Raw genomic sequence first — 25,195 nt, 5'->3', positions numbered from 1 at the left:
GTGTGTGTGTGTGTGTGTGTGTGTGTGTGTGTCCCTGTGCTGATACAAATAAGGATCACAGCAGTGGGGCAGGGGAGGAGAACACGCCTCCCTCAAATCTCCCCACCCTCAGGGGATATTTGCTCAATTGCAAGGGGCATTTTCCATCAGAAAACAGTAAAGTGGAAATTGGTTACTCCTCTCCCCATCCTACGTGACAACACAATCCCAATCCAGACTGCCCTCTGCCCACCATGGTTGCTGCTGCTGGCGAGTTCTAACTGCATTTATAAACAGTGTGCTTAACAGAAGAATACGTAGTTTGACTGCGAGGTCCGCCAGCCCTGGGCCCGAAAACGACTGTCACAGGTGTGGATTCAATCATGGCTGCCGTGAAACAGGGAGAAACAAGCAGCCACTTCAGTCTCCAAAGGGGAAACAGCTACTCTTGAGCACTCAGCTAACTGGCAGGCGTTGCTTTGTAGAGACGCCATTTCTTTCTGTTATTTGAACGCAGAAAACAGTAACAAAACGTGTCCCCCCCCCTCCCAGCCAGAGTTTACAGCATGTCCTCTTTTTTTGGCAGATAAAGGAAGATAGAACTCGAGATTAGAGGCCTTCTCACAACTTTCAGTTATTCTGCCAATTCAGGGTTTGGGAGGGGGATATTACTTGTGTCATACAGACACACAGTCTGCAATTATTTGATCCCACGAGGCTTACTCTCGAGTAAATACGCATAGGACCCAGATGTCTCTTTTCACAAAATTAAGATTGAGAAATCAGGAGAGAAGACTGCTGAATGTGTTCTCAGCTTCTCTTGTAAGACACAGGGCTGAGTGTTGCGCTTCCAACCTGCACTATTGGCTCAGATATGTTATTGCCATAAAAATAGTAATTTGCCAAGTAACCGAGTCTGAAGGCTTATGTTTCTCATTTAAGACTCAGAACTGTGTGCTCTGTGTTGCTTTTAACTCCCAGCTGTCTGCTTCTTACCCTGGAAAAATGTGGATAAAATTTTCTACTTCTAAATACGCACCCACCCACACAATGTTCTCCTTCTAACAATGCAATCGTCCACACCTTTCTATTCAGAAGCAATTTCGACTGAGTTCAGTGGGACTAACTCCCAGGTAAACAAGTAGAGGGCTCTAGTCCCATTCCATTTTTTAATTTGTATACCACCTTTCTATGGAACTGCAATCAATGTGGTTTTGCAGCCTCAGTGTTTTTTAAGACCGGTATCAAAATACCCAGAGACAACAATGAACCTGCTGTTAATTCTGGTTTCCGAGGGACAACTGGTGAGCAGATTTCTGTCGCCAACAAACCCCAGCCAGTGTAAGGAAATTGTGATGGGATAATGAGCTGCTTGTGCGTAAAAGCTTGATCCCTCTGGTGTTTGGCAGTTCAGCCAAACCGAGGCACTAACGGAGCCTCCCAAGGCATGACTCCGTTAGTCGCTGGTAGAATCTGACAGTGGGCGTCTACGAAATTTACGCCAACATAAAAGTTGTTTCACGGACATGCGCCTTCGTAACTCTCTACGTGACAGCTTCCGGCGAAGGGTGGGAGTTGCCAACGGGGGTCTTGTTACCTCTGCACTATTCTCACTAGAAGTATCCCAGAGCCCTCCCTCCTCCGACTCCCCTTTTGCCGGAGCTTCTGCTCTCCCCCTGCTGGTTCCCTCCTCCGCTGCAGAATCTCTCCGAGTCTGCTGGAGCCTCTGCACCAACTCTCTTTCCGATGACAGTTCCCTGACAGAAATGTATTTAATTTATTTATGAGAAGACTTCTACCCTGCCTTTCTCCCATAAAAAGGGACCCAAGGCAGCCTAACAGAATCAAAATTAAAGGAAGTCAATAAAAATCAATGCAGAATTAACGAAAACATAGAAATACTACAGATATACATAACCCCATCCACCATAAAGGCATAATTTACCAGCATCCAGTCCCCAAAGAACAGCGCCTTTATGGTGGTTAAATAAAAGTGGCCGGATCTGAAAACAGTGCAGGTCACACGTACAAAATCGGAGTTGCCTGTCTTTCAGAATACCCAGTATAAAGTCTATGCATGTCCTCACAGCTGCTTCACACAGCGGTCACATTTGTCACGGCTTCTCTGCTGTCACATCAATATTCTCTAAAACAACATCATAAAATGCAACAGGCAGGTGCATGTGAACATGCGCTGGACACAACCACTCAGACTCCCTGCCATGTGTTTAAGACCACCATTCACATTTTATGCATTTGCTGTGGGTAACACAAATGTAGCTGAAAAACAATGCTGCTGCTATGTGAAGTATGAAGTTGAGTGTCAGTATGGGCTGGATGAGGATACGATACAATAAGGAATAATGAACGAGACGCCCATGGGTAAATTAACATGGAAAACAATTGTCTTCCATATGGACAGTCAAGAACCAGGGTCATGAGGCTGAAATGAGGGCAAAATCCAGGTGAGGCAGCTGGCAGCTCATGGTAAGCTGAATATTAATTTAACTTGGGGCCTGTAGAGAAGGGTTAAAGAATAAAGTCAAAACAAACCAGCAAATATATATATATATACAAAATATATATATCTATAGTCTTGCCAGAATACTTCTAATTGAGGATGAATTCCAAACCTAGGTCTGTTACAGATCACTAACTTTTTCTTGTGCTAGCTACCTCCAAAAAGCAACTTTAGCTTGGTGCTTGCACTGGGAGGCGGATGAAGAGTTTGCTCATCACAAAGCTTTAAGAAATCCGGATCGTTTGAAGCCGTCCTTACTCCTCCGTCTGTAGGTGCCCTTTCAGTTCAGAACTGTTGCTCTGAGCCAGACTTTTATAGTAAGCAGGCTCGTTGACCTCTGTCTCACCACAGGCTTCCTCTTAAAAGTCATATTTCTGTTTATGAGCTTTTCTAAGGACTGTTAAAAGCCTACGGTGGCTCACAAAGCAATATGGTCTGCAGTTTTCATTTGAGACTTTGCTTAAGGATGCTCTTCAGAATCGCTTTCATCTCCGCAGGGTGGGAAACATCATGGGGCAGGCAACCAGGAGCAGCCTTTTCATTGTGTTGCAGGCCATTGGAGTGTAATATTTAAATAGTATATAGCGCAAAGAAAAGCAAAATGCTGATGACAGATTTACTTATTTTTAGGTTATTAAAAAGATTGGTTCTATTTGCACCATGCTGGTACTTTAATTATTTGATTTCTGGGCTGTGCAAAATCCACCCTCTCAAACAAGGTTTCCCAAACGGGTCTCCAGCTGTTTTTTTGGACTACAACTCCCATCATCCCTAGTTAGCAGGAGTAGTGGCCAGGGAAGATGGGAATTGTAGTCCAAAAACAGTTGGAGACCCAAGTTTGGGAAACCCTCCTCTAGAACAATGTCTGTCAAACAGTGGGACAGGACTCACTAGTGGGTCCACTTTCAAGCAAGCCTTAGTGCAACAGCCTGCTCTGTCCCTCTTCACTTCATAAGCCTTTCAGCTGAACCAGCAACTTCTTGCATGTTGAGTAAAGATGGCCAGGAGACAGAAGGGCTTTGGGGATGAGGAGGGAGGAAGCTTCCTCTGAGGGGAAAGGGCCCAAGAAGGCGTTGAAGGAAATTAGAAATGGAATAAGAAGCAAAAATAATATTAACAGATAGAATTTTGATATTTATTAGAAACAAGCAAGCCAAGTGGGAAGAAAGAGGAAGGGGATAAGAGAGGGAAGCTGTTAAAGGAAGAAGAAACAGATGCAAAAGGGCCAAGGAGGAAAGAAATTAGTGGGGGTTCAGGACAGGGGTGGGGGAGAAAGAGAGAGCGAGAAAGGCACAAATTGAGTGTGAAAGGCAAATGGGAGAAGAAATTACAGGAAACGGATAAAAATACTTTGGGATGCACACCAGGGCGGGAAGGAGAAAATATAAAAGAACAAGCCTTCTGTATGTTGAGGCTCAACCCTCTGGGATAGCAAATTCTGCCTAAAATGGGGGTGGGGTGGCAGTCACAAAACCTCCGGAGCTAATGTTTGTATTTATAGCTTGAGGAAAGCTAGGAAAGTGATGTGGCAAAGAATCTGGCAATTTCCAAGGCAGCTTAGATAAAAACTGATATCAGTAATTGCCAGCTGATTATGCCAAGCTCTGCCCCCAGTCTCCAGTGGGCCATGGGGGTAATGAGTTTGAAAACCCCTGGTCCAGATGATACAGCCCAAGGAATTCTTGTGCATGGGAATCCAAATGGCACCTCTATGGCACTAAAACGAACGACTTGCTCTCTTTGAACCTCATCCTACCTGTTATGTACTGATGTTCTCACTCTGGGCCAGCAGGGGGATACTGTAGATAGTTTTCACTCAGGTCCACATATGTAAATAAGGGATCGAAGGTGACGTTCAGTGATTGGATAGTTACAGAAAGTTGTTACAGTTGTGTTGTAGTGGAGCTCTATATAAGCAGGCTGGCTGAACCCTTCAGTTCAGTTCTGTTCTGGCCTGTGAATAAACTAGAGCTGTTGAAGAATTGCTGTGTCGTCTGATATGTTCACCCACTACCTAACAGTAAGGTCACCTCAAACAATATCCCAGGGACTCCCCACTCCCCTCCAAAAAACCCTCTTTATTTCATAACAAAACAATACAAAAAAAAAGGTACCCAGTCAGCTACCTTCCCCTGTAATACACAGGCTGCACTCTTTTTCTAATCTCATTTCAGAATTCTAAAACTGTGTCCTGGCATCAGAATCCTAAACTGTTGCTTGTGAACTTTTAAAGCTAAACATAAATAGTGCAACAAGGCTGGACAAGTTTTTAAATCATCTGGCTTGGCCATTATTGGGTGCGCTCACTCAGCACACCTGGTTACATGAAACGAAGTGGGAGAATATGTGTGATTCATGCTCCCTCTCGCCATGTCTTATTCAAAGCCTGGAGGTGCACTTCCAGGGGAAGAAGTCTGCATGCTTTACACAAGATGCAAAAACACTCAAACCTCTGCTCACTTGACATCTGCAGTTGTCCTATGTCAGATGGCGGTGGCATTTCCAAATACAGTTAAAGGAGCAAAACTACTCAAGAGCTCAAAGGCTTCTGTTGTGGAGAATGGAAAGCACTTTCGTTGTGAAGAAGCATCGTTGGGGAAGTTGTTCTTCAGTAACTTTACTTCTGCTCAACCACATTTCTAAATTCCATGTTTAATATCTGCTTTAGGAATCCCCTCACTGCACCAATAAAAGCCAATAGGTGTATTACATTCAGAACATAATTTCATCATCGGCATACACTCAAATGATTGCTCTGAAGTGGTACAGCCAATTATGGATTATTGCTTCTTTACTGTCTGATTCTTACTCTTTACATCGTGGGAACATGAGCCAGAGGAATCCTGCCAGACGTTGCATCAGACAAGATTCTTAACCTCAGACTGAAAGTCCAAACAAAACAAAGTATATTTTAGTATTGTACTTAAGCTTCCTACATCCTTTCTTGGAAGAGGAAACAGCCCATTGATGCAAACAAATAATACAGAGTAAGAAGATGTTGCAGGACAAGGAAGATGGACACAAATATATATTTAATCGGATTAGCTCCAATTTGGCGAGGGCTGGGAACCTGTAGCCCTGCAGATGTTGGATTCCAATTCCCACCAGCTCCTGAGAGCATGTCCAATTGGCAGGGACAATAGGAGTTGCAGTCCAGCAACATCTGGAGAGCTGCAGGTTCTTCATTCCTGAATCAGGTCAATTAGGGTTGCCATATTTCGTTTATCAAAAATATTTTGATTTTTTTTAAAAAAGCATTATTAGTGGATACCCTATGGGACCTGAACCATGTGTACTTTCCCCTTTTGCAACTTCTTTCTTTAACTTAGCTTACAGGGTTGCTGGGTAAAACAAATGAGAGTTGTGGACCTGTGCAACACTTCTGTATTCCCCATGTTTATCAGACAGGACATTTTTTAAAAAAATCAATACATGGTAAATTAATAAGCATTTTGAAAACTCATGGAAGGAAAGCACCTCTTCAGGACACACACAGATAGGCATGTTTCTTAAAGGCCTCCTGTAACTTGTGGAGCATCCTCTAAAAACAAGGATTTTGTTGTTGTTTCACATATCAGCCACTCCATCGTGTGACACAGTTGCTGGGAAACAGAAATAAGCATTTGGGCTGTGCTTGACTTCCTCTACTGCTTGTGTGCTTGAACTAATGGGGGTTTTATGATGGCAGCATGATTAGAAATAGAGAATGAATTACTTCATTGCACTTAGTCATGGGTTTCCACCCCAGAATAAAAGATGCCGTGATCATCTCTTACGATCTCTTCCTACCATCACTTCTTGCCTCTCTTTCGATATGGCATAGTCCTCACATAGAGGATTGTACTACTTGAATGGCACAAGGGGAGCTGTTTGCACGAAACACTGGCAAACTTACCACTTTAGTGGGCCTGCTAGTTTTTAAATGGCCCTCTAACATTTCGTTAAACAGAGGTGGCAATTGTACTGCACAAATAGTAATTTGGGAGAAGAGCAATAACAGTACCGGCCTACAAAGTCATGGAGTCATTTGGTATATTCTGTTTCAGAGTTGTTCGGAGTGCAGCAGATTTACGTGGCACGGCTTCATCAAAGGCTATGTATGCCATGCAGCTATTACAGCAGCACTAGTGGCGATGCTCAGAACAGATGGTCACGTTGCTTGGGCACCTGCGATGACAGGAGGCCTTTCAGTTTGAGGACACTGCTGCTGCTGCTGATTTTCTTTTTTGAAAGGAGGAGAAAGGGCTGAAGAAAGTCTGAGTGAGGCATAGCTGCTATTGTTGACAAAGCTAAACTACAAATAACCTTCTAAGGAACCATCAGCTTCTCTTGCTTGCTCTCTTCCTGGTCCTGGGGTCCACACCCTCCCCAACCTGATCACGAATCCAGGTGTGCTAACATAGCAAACAGGGGAAGGGAGCGTTGACAACAGGACCAAGCAGGGAACAGCCTGGAGAAATGGCTGCTGGCTTATCTTTTGCCGCACAGGAGGAGTTAAAGGTTACTTGTTTTTGATTCTGTCATCTTTCCTGTTGGTAACAGTATGGTCCTACTTATTTGCTTCAAGATTTCAGAGGTTCACACACTGCCTCAAAAACCTGCCCCACCTATTTGACCAGAGGCAAGAAATATGTTTGTACAGTGGTACCTCAGGTTAAGTATTTAATTCGTTCCGGAGGTCCGTACTTAACCTGAAACTGTTCTTAACCTGAAGCACCACTTTAGCGAATGGGGCCTCCCACTGCTGCCGCGCCGCCGGAGCCCAATTTTTGTTCTCATCCTAAAGCAAAGTTCTTAACCTGAAGCACTATTTCTGGGTTAGTGGAGTCTTTAACCTGAAGTGTATGTAACCTGAAGCATATGTAACCTGAGGTAGCACTGTACTCATTTCCATGAGAAACAAAACCTCTCTCAAACCACTTTCAGCTCTCATAAAACTACTGTCTGCCTTAAAGTCTTTCTTTCTGATGGCAACAGCTGCCATGGACTATTGTGGCTATTACCATTTTTCAGGGCAGTAGAGATTCCGTATTCTAAACAGCACAGTCTTTTCAAGACATGCATAAAATGGGAATTTGCTGTTTTTAGAAGGCTTGTGCTACCCTCTTCCTTTACTGAAGTCAGTAGATCTTCTCTTCTCGAATGAATTTAATGGGCCACCCGCTACTAAATGTCACAAAGAGGAAATAACGTTTACACTACAGTGAACAAAACTTAAATTCAAGGGTTTTCTACCCTTGTAACTCTCCCTGGCAGGGGAACAAGGGAGGTGGAGAGGCTGCTGCATATGGCAAACTACCGGCTATTTGTTATACAAACGTATAATCAAATGCCAAATTTGCCAAACAAAAACCAAAAAAACCCACACACCTCTTTTCCCTGAAGTCATCTTCCCCCATTTATGCCCAAAATACATGGTTTTGTTTAGTTTTGTTATAAAAAGCATGCTTAAACTAGCTACTGAAGAAAGAGGTGCTGTTTACACCTCACTTAAGATTGAGTTTTGCTAACATGATATTGCCTTTGGTTAACAAGCACCCATATGTCCAAGCTGCTCAGACACTGCTGGGGGGGTTTTGTGGGAAGGGGGGAAGGGGATTATATGTACAAATATATGCAGCTATATGTATAAAAGAGTCAAGAGCCATGTTGTACTATATTTCTGTTAACACAATTTCATAAGAATATTCCTATACTGTATACCTATTTTATAGCTATAAACACCGCTATAAGTATGTTCTGGATAATTTAGGAAATTTGGAATGAAACTGTGTATGCATATAATATACAAGAATTGTTCACGTCTTTAGCAAAATTGGGGAAATCCTTATTTCTTGTCAAGGCGAAGGGTCAAAACAGGAATTAAAGAAATCCATGTGGATTTCTTGAATTTTCAAAAAATTCCATCTCTACCGCAATCCAATATATTACACACACACACACACACACACACACACACACACACACACACACATTCTTTATTAAGGTCCAAAGACCTACAAGAAACAGTTTCGAAAGCAAGATACAGCAGAAATACAGGGTAAAGATTATAAGGCAGTCACTAAGTTTTATCCAGAGCATGTTGGTTTCTAGATCTTATTACCTCTGAGACAAACTTAGCCACGGCCAGGGTATTATCCTTTGTCTTATCGTCAAGAAGATACTTGAGATAGAAGGTTTCAGATTTCGCCAGTAAGTTTACCAATAAGGGTTTGATTAATTTATCCCTGGCTTGTTTATACTGGCAACGGTGTAGTAAGATATGCTTCATACAGTCCACATCCTGAGAACATAAACAGAGCCTATACTGATAGGGTATTCTGGCCAGTCTGCCATTTAGTACTTCAGATGAAAATACATTTAATCTGGCTTTGGTAAACGGTCAACAATAGTTAGGTACTGAAAGATTCATAAGATATGAAGATAACTGAAAATCATGTCTATATTGAATCCCAGTTGCAAATGGTCCACAGGTTACCTAAGATCGAGATCGAAGATCGCTGTATGAAATGTCCTATAACCTCTGCCTCAGGGATTTAAGGGCAGTATCATAACCCAGATGATATAAAAAGGATGGTGAAAGTCCAACCTAGGAGGCTTTTCAGACCATAATTTTCGACCAGAAGCTGATAGACTCCTTGTTGGTTAAATGTACAAGTAATCCCTTCCCCAGGCCAAATACTGAAATCTTTAGCCAATATTTCAAAGCAGCCCATCACACTTTGGTGAAAAGCCGACATTCACCTGTTTCCAGAAATAGAATTGAATTAGGAACACAATTTGTAACCTGAAGTAGGGACCGAAGGAATTTTGCCTGGAACCAATCTAACTTAGGAAATAGACCATTTGAAGCATAAAGGAGTTGGGAAACAGATTTTGCATATATTACAGAAGTTTGATTTCAAAGGGACAGAGGAAACGTTTGTACAGTTGTACCTCGGCTTCCAAACGCCTTGGGAGTCGAATGTTCTGGCTCCCGAATGATCGAAAACCGGAAGTGAGTGTTCCAGTTTTCGAACGTTCTTTTGGAAGCTGAACATCTGACAGGGCTTCCGCGGCTTCTGATTGGCTGCAGGGTTGCCAATCATAAGCTGAACTTTGGAAGTCGAATGTTTCAGAAGTTGAACGGACTTCCAGAACAAATTCTGTTAGACTTCCGAGGTACAACTATATTATGATGAACATTGAGAAATACTGTATTTACTCAAGTCTAATGTGTCATCAAATCTAATGTGCACCTCAATTTTCAGAACCTTGAAACCAAAAAAGCTATTTGCTGACGAATGTAAATCTTAATTTTTGCAATGTAATTTGGCCAAAAAAGGTGTGCATTAGATTTGAGTAAATACAGCATTTGTTAAAAGCAAAGCTACATGTTAATGTTTTGTGCAATACAGTGGTACTTCAGGTTGAGAACTTTACCCCAGGATGAGAACGGAAATCGTGCAGCGGTGGCAGCAGGAGGCCCCATTAGCTAAAGTGGTACCTCAGGTTAAGAACGGTTTCAGGTTAAGAACGGACCTCCGGAACGAATTAAGTTCGTAACCCAAGGTACCACTGTATAAATATATTTTAATTTTGATAAAATGTTTACCTACGTGTATAATTTTTATTGATGAACAGGCATGTGTGAACCATACATTGGTCTAAAACAATGAATTAGAGATCAGGGATGAAGTAGTTGGTAATAGTAATGGCTCAAGAGACAGTAGTGATTGTCTCTGGAATTGCCATCCTCTGCTCACTTTTTATGGCGAATCCAGATAATGTCACTGAAGTCCAGTGTTTACTGTGTTGTCAGCCTGTTCCCCACCACCCTGACCTGATTTATGATTATTTTCCCCCAAATAAAATGCATTAATAACATCAGCTGGTCTCATTGGATCACTTTTTAGCAGGCTCCTTGTATCTTTCATTTAAACAATTCCTGTTTGAAGGTTGGGCCTTTTTACAGCTTCCCAGTGACTGCAGCTAAATTAGTGATTAATGTCCTTTAAAATAAGATTTCCACTCAAACATTGGGTTGTATAAAAGGAGGGTGACAGTACTAAGCTCAGGTGGGTCAAGGAACTACTCTGGCTTTTGCCCTCTATGCTTGCATGGGCCTCATCCCTTGGGGCAGAAGCTATTTTCACCTGAAATCTAGTAGCATGCTTCACTTGGACAGAAGCATTCACTATATTAGGCTACAAGATGAACCTCCTATCCTAGAGCTTTAACATGGCAAGAATCACTTTGTGCAGTTCATACACTTGGGCACAAGAATAAGTGACAGTGCTGGCCTTAGGCTAAGTGGTAATCTACCACATAGTTGAAACAGGCCAGGACTCTGCTTCGCTTTTCAGATGAAAGAGGTGCCAGAGAAAGTATTTCAAGACATCGTGTGATGAAGGAAGGAAATCAGGAAGGCCGGTTTCAGCATCTTGTGTTCATCTGGGTAAAGGAGTTGTTTCTTCCTAAGCAGACTGTTTCCGCGGCGCTATGGCAGGGAGCCTAGGAATTTGCTCCAGGAGAACCAGAAGATGCCGGAAAATCAGGAATCACAGGAATGAATATGGAAATGGCCAACTGGGAGTCAGTTCATTTGACTCACACTTCGTGATGCTAATATCAGAGGCCCCTCACAGCTCTTTAATGAGCAAAAGAGACTTGCCAAAGCCACTCCCTTCCCCCAAAAACTGAAGCGCTATTTGGATCGCATTGTGTTTGAATGTGTCAATCTCACCCATAGTTCAAAGTCACCAATAAGCCAAGGATGTGAACAGCAACATGCAAAACATATCACCATAACATTGGGGGGATATTGTGGATAATATTCTTCGAACCACTAACCCCTGTAGATCTATTAGCAGGTTCGGAGTTTATGTTTTTGGTACGGACTATTAAATACCAAGTGACCCCATAGGGATTGGCTGTCTTCCTTTGGTGCCGTTGGCTGCTCAAAGCTGAACAGCAAGTTTCAGTTCATCACATCAGACTGGAATCCTCCACCTTCCTATTAACAGAATACCTTTGCTGCATATTTATTTAATGATCTACTATTTTTATGCCATTCTGGATTTTGGAAGTGCCCCTTTACCCAAAAACATACATTTGGAGCTTTCACTCTAGTAGAAAACAGAAGGTGCTAGGGAGTGGGGGAAAGAACATTAAGCTCTGGCTCCCTTGCAGGATTTGGCTCACCTTTTCCGGACAACGAATGCACATGGAAGGGGTGACGTCACAGAGCCAAGCTCTCCCCACACCTGCCACTCTATATGCATTATTTGTAACAGGGCCCCCCCGTGGAGGCTTTTTTCCTTTGCAAACCCCATCCAGCTCTCTACACAGGTTCGGTTGGGGGGGGGGGAGTGATATCATAGTGGAAAACTGTTCCTGACTGATACTGTTTTGTGTGCATAGGCTCTCTTCTGACATCCGTTGTATGACTCTAGGTCTGGCGCCTTCTCGGTAGTGGCACCCGCCCTGTGGAACGCCCTCCCACCAAACGTCAAGGAAATAAGCAACTATCTGACTTTTAGAAGACATCTGAAGGCAGCCTTGTTTAGGGAAGTTTTTAATGTTTGAAGTTTTAGTCTGTTTTTAGCCCTCTGTTGGGAGCCGCCCAGAGTGGCTGGGGAAACCCAGTCAGATGGGCGGGATATAAATACAGTGGACGCTCAGGTTGTGAACGTGATCCGTGCAGGATGCACGTTCGCAACCCGCAGCGGCGCGTCTGTGCACGCACGGTTGTGATTTGGCGCATCTGTGCATGCGCAAAGCACGATTTAGCGCTTCTGCGCATGCGTGACTGCTGAAACCTGGAAGTAACCCGTTCTGGTACTTCCAGGTTTCGGTGGTCCACAACCCGAAAAAACGCAACCTGGAGCATCTGTAACTTGAGGTATGACTGTAATAAAGTTGTTGTTGTTGATATTATTATTATTTGTTGGCACAATGCCACTCTCCCACTTCACAGACACACCGCCAGGCAACACACCTTCCTTGAACCACCTGTAAAGGCTTTTCCCAATTCCTGAGGCAGCCCTCTCTCTTTCAGATGTTACAATGAATGCGTGTAGATTTAGGGCACAGCCTGTTGCTGCAGTGCTGCACCCCCAGTACTGAATGAGCATACCCAGTATCTGAAAATGACTCCATTTGCAGGGTTTTAGGGTTTTTAAATGCAGTAAACGGATGCCCCTCCTGCTCACAGTAGATATACAAATATGGGTAATATTTGCGCTGCTTAAAGAAACATTCACTTAATAGTGTTACAAGTAAAGCGTCTACAAGAAGCTATTTCTTCACTTGGATTCTTAGAACTCAGTAATTCCCAACAGAGCAGTTTCAGTTAACTTCTCTGCCTCCCGGTGCATAAAGCAGCCTATTGAAAAGCATAAATGATCAGGAGCTCAGAGCAAGACTGGTACTTGGTTTCGAAAACCCTGCTTAGATTATCTTCGCAGCGATGGGTATTGAAAAGAGCCCTGCATCCATTTATGCATTTTAAAAGTCTCTGCTAGCTGACGTTCACTTAACTATTCTGATGGAATGTGCGATTGTGTGACGGCTGCTCTTTCGGTTTCCTGAGCTTACGGCTTCCATTAATCAGTTTCCACCCAGACAGCAAAGCTTTCCATGTCGTGTCCAGGGTCTGTAACTGCCAAAATGTGAACATGTCAATATATTTGAGGAACTGGGGTGGAGGGGTGAAATAAAATATGCAAATCCCTTTACATAGCTTCAAACATGCTTTTCAGTTCCATTTCTTTTTGAACTGTTGGTTTCTGAATGCAGAAACTTTACCAAAGCCTCTGAGAAGACCATAAGGTTAAACTAGACATGACAGCAACAGAATTGTGTGTTTAAACCTGGATATGTCACAACCACATAAAATCCAGGGGAGCTTAGTAGTCTGGGCTGTCTGAAAACCAGAATGCATTTCTATGATATATATTTTTATGCAAAATCTCAAAAAAGGAGAGTTTTTAGGAAATAGGCTTTTTTTTTAAAGGAAATTGGCTGTCATGTTTACAAAGGTCAAATACCAGCTACGGGAAATTCAAAACATATGGCAACCCTAAGCAAATGTCTTCCAAAAAATCAAGTACAGTATTGTGATGAAAAATCCTTTTCTTTCCATTCTTCCCAAGCTATGCTCTCTTTGACATAGTGTACGGTATAAATTGCATCTTGCACGCAATTATCTGGCATTATTTCAACCTTATGCAATTGAAAGCCGGTCAGTCAAAATCCCACAAATTAACTGTGTGCAAGGTGAAGATCTTCAAATCTTCTTTTGGGCCAAGTTTTCCTGGCATGGAAAGAGCTTTTAAGCTCCCTGCCTTACTTACCAGGCTTTGGGATGGTCTCGCGAGATCTGGCAGGGCCACCTGAGTTCCCACAATATCTTGTGAGAACTCAGCCAGCCCCATGAGATCTCAGGAGACCATCCCAGAGCCTGGTAAGCAAGCTCTCTGCCTTACCTGGAAGGTAAGGATGATTGTGAAGGGCAATTCCAGGGGGGTGGTATGTATCTTTGCCTATATGTGCCATTCCAGAAATATAACCCCCATGCAAGACATAGTAGTAGTAGTAGTAGTAGTAGAAGAAGAAGAAGAAGAAGAAAAGCAACTGTGATATGGAACTATGTAAGCCTTGCATAGTCAATTCACATTTCTGGCGTATCTGCATGCAGCTTTTACAGATCTTGATTTTTATATGTGACTATGCTTCAGAAAGTATCATGTATCAGTCCAGCCGTGCTTTTCCCCCAATTAGATGTCAAGCTGAGGTCATATACACACATGTGCATTTGAAATCTTGTGACATTTGAAATATCTTCCTCAAGGCAAAGGGGTCCTCAGTGTGTTGGCCAAATTCCAACATGAGTAATGAAGAATTTATCTACCAAAATGCTTCGTATGGCTGGAGCGAGGCATGACATTCTTTCACATAAAGTTGACAAAACTCCTGTTTGCTACAAGGCCTCCCTTTAAAAGGCACAGCCTGGTAGCTGACAGGGCACCAAGACTCCATTAGCCTACCCTTTGTCCAGTCTCCTTGAACCATATATCTGATTCTGCAGTGTAGATGAGAACTAATGTGCCCAGTTTGAGTTAAAGGTGTGTGCAATGCTGAAAAACAGGGTTTTGGGGGGCTGCCAGGTGGGGAGTAACAGTTTAGCAGAGGTGCTAACAAGTTTCTGCAGAGAGAACTGTGAAGATTGCACTGATACAGCCTTGAATCTAGCACTGCTTGTCTGTGTGCTTGCTTCTGTGCCCCAATAAATATATGTTTATAAATAGATCGTTACAAAAATATCTTTATTCCTTTCTCTCTGCCCTGTAAAGACTGTTGGGAACAGGGAAGTAGTGTGTGGAAACAATATAATTACTGCCCACCGCTATATAATTATCAACACCTATTCCAGAAAAGTTGACACATCAAAAACAGTGCAGGTACTCTGAAAATAAAGCCAACAGCTAAGTCAGCTGCGAAAATTTAATGAGGGAACAAGTGGAAAAGATGCACTATAGAATCTCATACCAAAGTCATACACTGACAAATTCTGATGTTTCAGTCCAAAAAGAGCAGGTGTGAGGTATTTGAGAGAATAAGTTCTGCTCCTCCAGCATATAGAACAAGTGGCTAAGCAGGACAACTTCATGCTCAAGGATGTTTCCAATCACAGTTGAAAGAGATGAAGTTGAATGAGACAGTAAAGCAACTTAGGTACACCCTGGTCTATCCAGGGATGTAGCTACTCAATGAGTAGAGCTCCTTCACAGCTCCTGGAAGGCCTGTAGTTGGAGAGCAGCTGTAGCTGCTGACCGTGAAATCGGCTGACATGAAAACTACTGTGGTGAGAAAATGGACATGTATAGCCATAATTGCTGTGTTAAATGCTTCTACAAGTCTCCACGTTTTGCCAGATTTGAGATTCTGACATTCTGAAAAATGGAAGTAGTTGTTATTATTTTTTTTAAAAAAATCACGTGAGGAACATAACATGATCCAGTCCCTTGGAAAGAATCAATCACTTGAAGGAAGCAGATGTTCACCGCTGGTAAACAGAGCCAGGAAAAGATATTTCAAATAATTTGGTACCTGAACAAAAATTCTAGGCACCTAGACCAGGTGCCTGAGATTTTTTCCAGCTGAACTTCCGTATTTGTATATTTGAACTTAAAATAAAAAGTAGGAACTAGGTACAGCAGTAGAAAGTTTACCTTAAATTAAATCTATTTTTAAAAGCTTCCCCTTATCAGTCTCCCTCTGCAATAATCTTTATTAAAGAATGTAATGCCTAACATGCTCTCTCTCTCTCTTTCTCTATCTCAGTTACCTTCTTTAGTGCTGGATCAAAACTCCTCATTTACATGCTTGCTGTCTGGGTAAGGGAGGCAGAATTAAAAGTAATAAATGGCCTATTGTTAGCTGAAACAGAGAGGGTCTCTGTGCACCTTTTAACACTTCCCTCTTCGGATAAGCTGCTCCCAGCTGACGCTCAGCTTTCTGACACAGCTAATGTTCACTGAGATTTGAGATGTTTGGTTGGAGGGCAAGTGAAATGCAGCATATTTTCTCCCAAGAAGAAGTTGGTCGGTGTAACAAATGCACTAATGCAGACTGAAACTTCTTTACATGACTCAAAATTCATCGGGCTGGGGCAAGAAGATGAATAACATAACAACACAGCTACCCATTCCTTTCCATCACAGAGTACAAGGGGAAAACTTAAGATGATGCTGTTTCGCAGGGGCAGTCTTGGTTTTCGCATAGTATTATCCGTCCTGCTCTTAAAATATACAAAGAGGAGCAAGATGTCATGGACTGGCTAGATGCAGAGGAGTGGTGGAAGGTACCAGCTGGAGAAGCCCCAAGGGAAGAAGACTCAGAGCCAGAGAGAGAAGATGGAGCAGACTGGGAGGAGGTTTCAGAAACCGAAGAGATAACAGGGTTTAGTGAGCAGGAAGTGTCTGTGGCAGAGAGCAGCCCAGCAGCAGCAGCGGAGGCAGAAGAGGAGGGGAAGCAAGAGGCAGAGCTGAGTCAGGCAGGTGAGGAAGCCAAGTGGTCTCCCTCTCGTGCTGCAACCAGCTCCCCTCACCCCTGGTCTCCCAGAACCAGAAGAGGTATGAAAAGGGTGGAGCACAGACAGGCACAGAGACAGTGCCTCAGCTTGCTTGGGAAGGACCCTGGGGAGGAGATTTAAGGAGCTGTGGTTAGGTGGGGAACTTCAGTCCTCTCAACTGCCTCAGAGAAGTGAGTTCTACTGGCAAGAGTTGCTGTGCTCTCTAGGCATGGCCTCTGGAGCTGTCTTGTTTCTCTGAATAATGAGTTAACCTCACTGAAGCCGTGTGAGTTACTGCTGACCTGCTCCTGGCACCCACAGCTGTCACAACTAATGCCAGTGGTGAATAATGCCAGTGGCCTAGCATGGTCTTCTCTCATCTTGAGTGTGCCTAGACTGGAAGCTTACACTTGGTGCCATTTCCCAGTACTCTGGGCTCAGAACTTTTCATTTGCAAGACAATTATAGCCTATTGAGACTAATTTCCTCTTTCTTGCAGCTGTGTGCTCTCACCATCCCACCTAATGAGGATAATTATAAATTAGCATATCTTGCCTTCTCTGTGGGGAATACATGTGCCTGGAATACTTTCTTCTGGAGGGATAAGAAAATGAAGGGTGTAGAGTTGATTTTTTAAAAAATAAAGCAAGGTTTAAAAGAGGGAGGATGAGTCAGCCAACCAGCTGCTAAGGATGACTGCAAACATTAGCCCATTTATCTGTGCCTGTATCTAGGGGCCACCCTACAAGAAAGGAAGTACCTTTCATTAGGCAGGTGACTAAGGAAAATCTATGGAAGCATGAAGTCACATTTTCCCAAAATGACTCAGAGTTCAGCAAAATAACTCTGTGAAGTGAGAAAAACCATGGTCGTAGAATTATTTAACTCATTCACACTCCTTTTCTCCACCATCCACCTCTTTTTTATGTCTGAAAGCAGAGAAAGATGAAAACACAGTGGAAAATAATGCACAGCTATGACTGCTCCGCTCCAACAAACTGTTCTTGCTCCCTGGAATTTGCCCGCGATGACAGGCTCCATGCAGCTTGTGTATTAATTAGCTGCAAGTAATAGGATCAGACCTGGTATCAAACAGGGAGAGGAGACTTTCCACTTGGGGAGAAGCCAAATTTGCCCCACATTTAAACAGGGGGTGACCTGGCTTAGCCTTTGGATAGAGAGGGATGATCTCCTGCCTATCAAAAGCACTTCTCTATACTGAACATGAATGCTGTCCTTTCTCAGCCACTCACAGTATGGCAGACAGCACTACTGGGGGTGGGGTAGCTTATGTTATGTTGTCTAGAATGCCGCTGCAGCAGCAAGGACAGCACAGTGCCGTTCAATCCGGCCCAACCTCGCCCGAAGACAGCTGGGGAGGCAGTGAACTAGAGGCAAAGTGTAACTGTGCACAGCGGTCCAGATGCAGCCTTTCAAAACAGGCATAATTTTGGCAAGGAGGGCACAAAATAGAGGAACGTAGAAAGCTGCATTAGCAGATTTTTGGTTCAGCATTGTCTGCACTGATGTGCAGTAGCTCTCAGGATTTCAGAGAGGGGTCTCACCCGGCCCTAGCTGGGAATTGAACCTGGAACCTTCTGAGTGCAAAGCAGAAGGTTCAACCACTGAGCTGCAGACAGACCAGGAAGCATAAGCATCTGGGGAAGGCTCCCACCACCTTTCCCCTCCCTATAGGAATGAGCGTGATGTGAGCCTCCAGGCTACAGCCCTTCCTGCAGACAGAGAGACCAGGAAGCATCAGCATCTGGGTCAGGATTTCCCCCCATTTCCTCTGACGTGATCCACTCACTCTCCAGACACTGCAGCTGTCCTTGGAGACAGTGTGGAAAGCCCCACATTAAATAATTCACTATTCATTAGAAGAACTTTGAGAAAGCCACAAAAAAGTAAAAACAACCAAGACAGTAGACGTCTAATTAACAGAGCAACTGGCTGGGCTATTTATATCATTGTTGGCTGCATATGATCAATTACCTGCAGTGGGGCTACAGGCAAGGAATAAGATGAAGGGCATGGTTTGCCTGTCTAGGCACAAAGGAAACTGCTGCTCCAGCCTGAGGGGACTGTCAAGGTTGCCTTGGGCATGGAGCATGTGGTGTGTGAAACTAGCACAGGCTGAGTTCCAGTACAGACACTTCTCTTTGCAGAAAGAAAGAGAAACCTAGACAGCCTCTTCCAAGTTCTCAATTATCATTGTCCTGCCCTGCCCAAATATGTGGCCCTGGTCTCATATGTCCTTAGCTGCTGCCCAACCTTACCTAGTATTCTTTTGGTGACAAAAGCATACCCATGCAAAAGCATTGCTAACCAAACCAGTACAGCTCTCTCCCTAAAGAAGTATCTTTCATGATGACAGCCAAGGCAGCAAGCTACAGGGTGAGTCTTTTAAAACAGGCCCCGTGGAACATGTGTACTCTGTATCCACAGGGCCTCTTTGAAAGGACTCACCCTGTACATACCCAATGAGAGTGTGTGTATCAGCAGCTAAAGTGGTTTCAAATGCTCAGAATGCTCCTTTCGCTTAAACCAAGAGGGATAACTTTACAAACCATTATCACATTAGGGATGCAACGAAATAGAAGTTATGCTGGGCTATGATCCCATGCACAGCTACCTGGGAGTAAACCACATTACACATGGTGGAATACAGTAAGCAACTATTGCAGTTTCACCACATGAAAATGCTCGTTGCTTCAAAATGTTTGTGGGGTTGTTTTTTTTAGGATATCCATAAAGCAAAGTTATACAACAACTTTACACAAACAGTATTTTTGTATGGCAGTCAACGAACATGAAAGCAGAAAGCATGGCGTCATCACGAAGCCATAAGACGTTTCACATTATCAGCCCTTGAAGCCACCACAGGTTGTGTTGACAGCACTGTCTCTAGCAGCAGCACCCTATCCCCAAATTCAACAAAGATTCAGTGGTAGACTGGGCACTGTTCTCTGGCTTGCCATCCGTGCTGATACCATACTGAAGGATGCTCAGAATGCTTGCTTGCCTGGAGACAGAACTCACTCTGCATGGGGAAACTGAGGAAGCAGATGTCAAAAAGGCGGGGGGGGGGAGTGGTGACCCCCCACCCCCAACTGGCATTCAGCCCTGAATATTTCTTCATCACATCCTATAACTAAAGGAAGCAAAATTGTGCAAAATAAGCAAATGTGTACACAAAATAAGCAAATTAATGTATTATTGCAGGATTCAGTTTCTCTTGACATAGAACTGGGCTGCCTAGGTACAAAATTTGGATTTTCCAACACATGCACTCCAAACTGCTGCAATCAGGGGTTCAGAGCAGCATCAGAAAATGCTCATGTGAACTGACCAAAAAGGGAGATCTAACACATTATGTCAGGAACACCTGCTTATGAATCATTACCAGTAGAAGCCTATGCACATCTGGTTAGAGTAGGCTGTGGAGTCCAGCCTAAGGCTGCAATCATATGCACGCCTACCTGGAAGAAAGCCCCACTGTGATTAGTGGGACTTATTCCTAAGCAAACATGCATACAATTGGGCTGCATCAGAAAACTGGTGAGAAAACATCAAACTAGACGTACGGTCATAAAAGGAAAAATGTACTGTTGGCTGCATAGCAATTCTCTGCTTATGTGATATTTAGTTGTAATCTGTTTGCTTTATAGTCTCATACCACTGCACATATATTTCTGGCTTTTATTCTTTTATACTGAACTGTGTAGGAATTTTCTAAGGTACTGCAAATGTATTAGACGCCCAGTCAATGGTGGGAGTGGTGAAATATGCAGCATGGCCTAACTTGCCTTTCTGATACAGGAATTTTCAAATGTGTAGATAAAGGGTATTCTGGGGCTATTACAAAAACCCTTAACTCTGCATTTAGAAAGCCCTTTCCCTGTTGCTATTCCTAGGGGCATGGGGAATTTGGCAGAGTGGTCTTTCTCATCCGAGAAGCACTACATGTCCCAAAACAGTCTGTTACTTTCTTCTCTTAACTTTTGACAGAACCACCTACTGTTCATGCTAATGATGTTCATGTTCAGTGGTGGTCAGATGTGCATGCTTGCAGACACCCAAGACGTCATAAAGACTAGAAAGATGTTCACCAAGCGATGAGTATGTTTGAAATCTGTAGCCTATCTCAACTTCCCACTTCCAGTTTTTCAAACATGCAAACAGAGAGTGATGGCTAGTCCAATGGTTGGAAATTCCACAAGGGTCCTTAACTAGGCACTGAGAGAAGGTTCTTCTTACTGCTGTTCTTGGGTGAATGCAGCATCTGTTAGGTTTTGGCTCTGGTGAAAGGTCTGCAATTTCCCAAAGCCAGTCTATTACCTTTTCATCCTACTCATCTTTCAGTCAGGATCTAACTCAGCCCACAGCAGTGAAGCAGTTCATGCCTGGAACCTTGCTTTCATTCTTGTGTATATTATTCGTACTTTTTATATGTTTAGAGAAAGCTGTAATTACACAATTTAAAGCCCTTTTGTCCATTTTTCTCTGCCAAGAAGCCAATGCAGCTTTTGTTTGTTTTTCCTTTGTGCATCTGCAATCATTCTGCAAGCCCAATGGAATACAGCAATGAAGAGGATGCAAGCAGGCTGACAGTGCAATCCTATGTGCGTTCACTCAGAAGAAACTTCCAGAGTTTTCAATGGGGTTCAGTTCCAAGGAAGAGCGCATAGGACTGCGGCCTCAATCCAAACTCAACATAACTGACTTTTAAGTAGATGTGCACAGGATTTTACTGTTAATGTTACAAGCCCATTTCAACTGAAATCTCTGGTGGACTTGGCAGGGTGGCATTAAGGATCAACTAGACCACACAGAGGCACAGAAAGAAAATATAATTAAAAAGCAAAAAAGAAGAGAGAGATTAGTGTTTCCTTGCCTAAGTTAAGCTCTTCTTTCCTGCAACAGCTGTCTGAAGGAAAAGTCATCATAACCCTGAAGGGACAGTAAAGGAGAGGCTTAATGCCAAAGCTTCTTAAAATGAAAATGAACTACTGCTTGCCTCAAAACGATCCTTGCAAATAAAATTTTGAAAAAAAACCCACATGCATAAATAATGTGGACATTCTATGCCTCCCTCTTCAACCCATTTCTACCAGAATGAGTCTGGAAAGAGAAGATGTTCCCTTTCACAAAAACCAAAACAAAATCGCCTTGGAAAGAAATCTATTCATATGTGGACTCCTGGTGAGTCATCTGTGTACTTGGACTTGGGATAATATCTACAAGTGATGAGTAGGGAGACAGAAAGAGGCAGCACGTAGATTTGAATCTTGATTGTGCAATGGCTGCCTAGAGCCAAGAGTATGTTACCCTAGATCAGCCGGGATGCAGGTAGCGTCACTCAGTAGGGCTGATATCCTACCCCAATGCAATACATATAATGCAACATCCTTTCCTTGAAAAAGCAGTGACCTCACATTCTATTCTTGTGCCACCACTTTCCCACAAAGAACCCTTGTAAGCGTAGTACTCCAGGACTGGCACTAATCAGAAAGAGGGAGAGATGAAACAGTAATCTCTTCACCCGTGCTACTGAGAAATTGAAAGAATTGGGAAGAAAAAGCCACACAGATATCCTACAACTGTAAAATCGATAACTCTGCTCTGACATTTTCTTTTCGCTATCTCTCTGAAGTTCAAGGAAGGTCATCTTCAGGGTCGTGCTTGTTTATTTTCCTCAGAGACCATCTCTTTAACTTCCTTGTCAAAATCCACTGGAGGTGGAAGACTCCTTTCTTATTTTTCTCTCACAACCCACTGGAGAACATCACCACATCATTACACACCTCTGCTCAGAATGGCACATCTGACAAAAAAACATTGTACCTAATGTTGAGGGGGGCATTTTCCCCCTAGAAAAACTCTCACAAGAGTAATTCTACATGCATGGAGTAGTCCATGCTCAATGAGGGTTTTCCCCATGAAACTAACCCCCATCTTGCCATTTGCGAATGGTGCAGTGTGTTTTTTCTTAATCATTCTGACCCAACTTTAAACTCTGCTTTTTGCCAGCTTTACTCCTCCTCTATTCACACTAATACCTAGTTAGCAATGATTTTCTCTTCTCCTTCCTACCACCACTTGTTTTGGTTTTACAATCCCCTGCCACATCCCCCCCCCCCCCGCAAAAAAACACACTGTAACATTCATACAATTAAATTTCATTCAGAACCGTTTTTAAAAAACACAGATACGTTTAAAAAAAGAACTTGAGATACAGCTTGGCAGGAGGGGAGAATGACTCTGTGACTTGCCACAAGGACTAACTGGTCAGCGTTACACAGAGCAGACTGAAGAGGCAGGAGAGTGTGGCTTTGGGCCTATCACAAAGGCCAGCCAATCAGCGCTCTGCATAATTGGGCTTCTCCTGGAAAAAGAAGTGGTTGCTTCCAGCTTGATTCTCTGAGGAAGGTTATCTGTTTAGAGAGGGGGGGGGGGACAAGAACTAAGTGCATTTTCCCTGTGGGCTCATCACTCATGCTATGTATACCTAAATGGCACCCTTAGAGATTACACAGCAGACCTCAGGCTGGAGGTGGTGTTAAGTGAAAAACATGATGTCTTACATGCCATGGTCTGCAGACCACCAGGAATGGCTGGGAAACTTACTGCTAAGCCATGAGTTCGCCCAAGAGCAGGAGGCTTTGGCCTTAGAATTCCTGCCGTTAAAGACAACAGAGGTGCATCTGGCCGCTGCTCCTCTGCTTCCTCCTACAGCAAAATACAATGTTGGCTTGCTCTGTTCACACTCTTCCCTGCTGTGCCTTTAGGGCATGTTCAAAACCACAAACCTACATCTGCGTCTCAACAAACTGTTTTTCCAGGTTGGGATATTCTGGTTTCAAACACTGTGTTCCTTTTTTTTTTTTTTGAGATTATTTTTATAAAACAAATTCCTTCTCTCCCTATACTGTAAAATATGTGCCCACAGATTGCTACTCGGCTGTTATGGGAAAGGGGAGGTGGGGAGTGAAACATGCCCCTTTTGACTTGATTTTTTCCCACCCTCCCTTACAACCGAGAGCCCAGAGAAGCCACTGAATGGGACGCCTGTTCCTTCAAGCTAATTTGGAATCTGCGTTTGCTTCTGTTTTACCACCTTAAAGCAGCTAGTGTGCTCAGTTTCCCCACCACCACCCCAAGGCAGCTCTTGGGAGGCAATGAAGTGCTAAGAAAGAATTCCTTCATGTAAATCAATCCATTGTCATATTCCTGGTGAATGGCTGAATATCCCAGCATCTGGGGGTGAACATTTCCAGGAAACCTTGCTCCATTTCCAGTCCAAGCATCAAGTCGGGTTTGTAAAAGTTACCAGGAAAAATAATTGTTTTTTCAACATCCACTTTGGGAACCATAAATCTCCCCAATTAGTAGTTGGGAAAGGCACTGAGCACTAATACCATGAGGGAGCAAGGGCTTACCCAATCGTTTCCCTGCCCGCCGCCCACCCCCGGGACTCTAAGGTAGGATGAAACACTGCAGTTTACATACACACAACACCCTATTCTCCAGTTTGAATGAGGGACTTATGTGGATAATGCTTCTGAATACTAACAGGAAATTTTCCACAGAAGTCCTCACATGCTCTCTCTGAAGAATATACCCATGTGTCTGTCTCTCCATCCCAGAATTTGGCTGCAGCGATCAACTGTGTCAACAGAAGTCACAGCTTCCAATCACAGTGGCTGAGATCCAAGCTGGAAGAGAAATACCATGGATGAAATTTACGTGAACCTGCCTCTGCCAGCCCTGAAGCAGAAGACTCCCAGGAACATTCAGATCCAGAATGATGCCCAGGCTCATTTTTTTCGCCACTGAGTGATTTTGTGGAGGATGAAAGGAGAACTTTCCACACCTAAAGGTAGAAGGTTGGCCTGAAGGGTGAGGTAATTGCAAGATATTTCTGAGCAAGTCCCCTTTTCCAGGGTCTGGCACATTCTGGACAGTAGCTAATTGTCTAGGTGACAACATCATGTCCCTTTTCAAAAACAAAAACACAAAGTCGCCTTTGAATTTCACTTGCGGATTAATATATACATGGAACAGCCATCCAAATTATTTTCCTTCTTTTTTTACCGGAGAATAAGTAAAGGTAAAGGTACCCCTGCCCGTACGGGCCAGTCTTGACAGACTCTGGGGTTGTGCGCCCATCTCACTTAAGAGGCCAGGGGCCAGCGCTGTCCGGAGACACTTCCGGGTCACATGGCCAGTGTGACATCGCTGCTCTGGCGAGCCAGAGCTGCACACGGAAACGCCGTTTACCTTCCCGCTGGTAAGCGGTCCCTATTTATCTACTTGCACCCGGAGGTGCTTTCAAACTGCTAGGTTGGCAGGCGCTGGGACCGAGCAACGGGAGCGCACCCCGCAGCAGGGATTCGAACCGCCGACCTTTCGATCAGCAAGTCCTAGGCGCTGAGGCTTTAACCCACAGCGCCACCTGTGTCCCAACTTACCGGAGAATAGGTACTTGTTATTACTAGTATCATTTCTAAATGGTAGAGCGTTTCACTGTTGTCTTCACAATAATCCTGGTACGCAGGAGAAGCTCAGACACAAGGCTTTCTTCAAATCTTTCCAACGTAGGATACTCTTATATCAAAATCCAGTAACCTATGCAA

At 43.6% G+C, this 25,195-nt stretch overlaps 1 protein-coding gene and 2 long non-coding RNA genes across 7 annotated transcripts in view; 2 read left to right on the top strand and 1 right to left on the bottom strand.

Moving 5' to 3' along the window:
- The window catches only part of CHST3 (carbohydrate sulfotransferase 3), a 44,724-nt gene that overhangs the window by 13,554 nt on the left and 5,975 nt on the right, over positions 1 to 25,195 (bottom strand). The window contains exons 1-2 of one of the 5 annotated variants that reach the window (XM_081913164.1): positions 23,144 to 23,444; positions 22,845 to 22,993 (exon numbers count right to left, since the gene is read on the bottom strand). The exons of 2 other annotated variants lie outside the window; for them this stretch is intronic. The gene's annotated coding sequence lies outside the window, so the exon portion shown is untranslated. Of the gene's footprint in view, positions 1 to 4,256; positions 4,317 to 22,844; positions 22,994 to 23,143; positions 23,445 to 25,195 lie in introns of those variants that run through there. 2 more of the 5 variants (XM_081913163.1, XM_081913162.1) reach the window with 2 other exon arrangements.
- The window catches only part of LOC309370648, a 63,298-nt gene that overhangs the window by 35,333 nt on the left and 2,770 nt on the right, over positions 1 to 25,195 (top strand). The window lies entirely within an intron of this gene.
- LOC309370951 lies at positions 1,935 to 24,626 on the top strand. Its single transcript, XR_014168757.1, has 2 exons — positions 1,935 to 2,466; positions 24,206 to 24,626. It is a non-coding gene; the product is annotated as an uncharacterized lncRNA (long non-coding RNA).

Source organism: Podarcis melisellensis (genome assembly GCF_964234715.1).
Source record: "Podarcis melisellensis genome assembly, chromosome: 5".
NCBI lineage: Eukaryota > Metazoa > Chordata > Lepidosauria > Squamata > Lacertidae > Podarcis > Podarcis melisellensis.
Note: the sequence above shows the minus strand (reverse complement) of the source record. Positions and strands in the feature narration are given on the sequence as shown.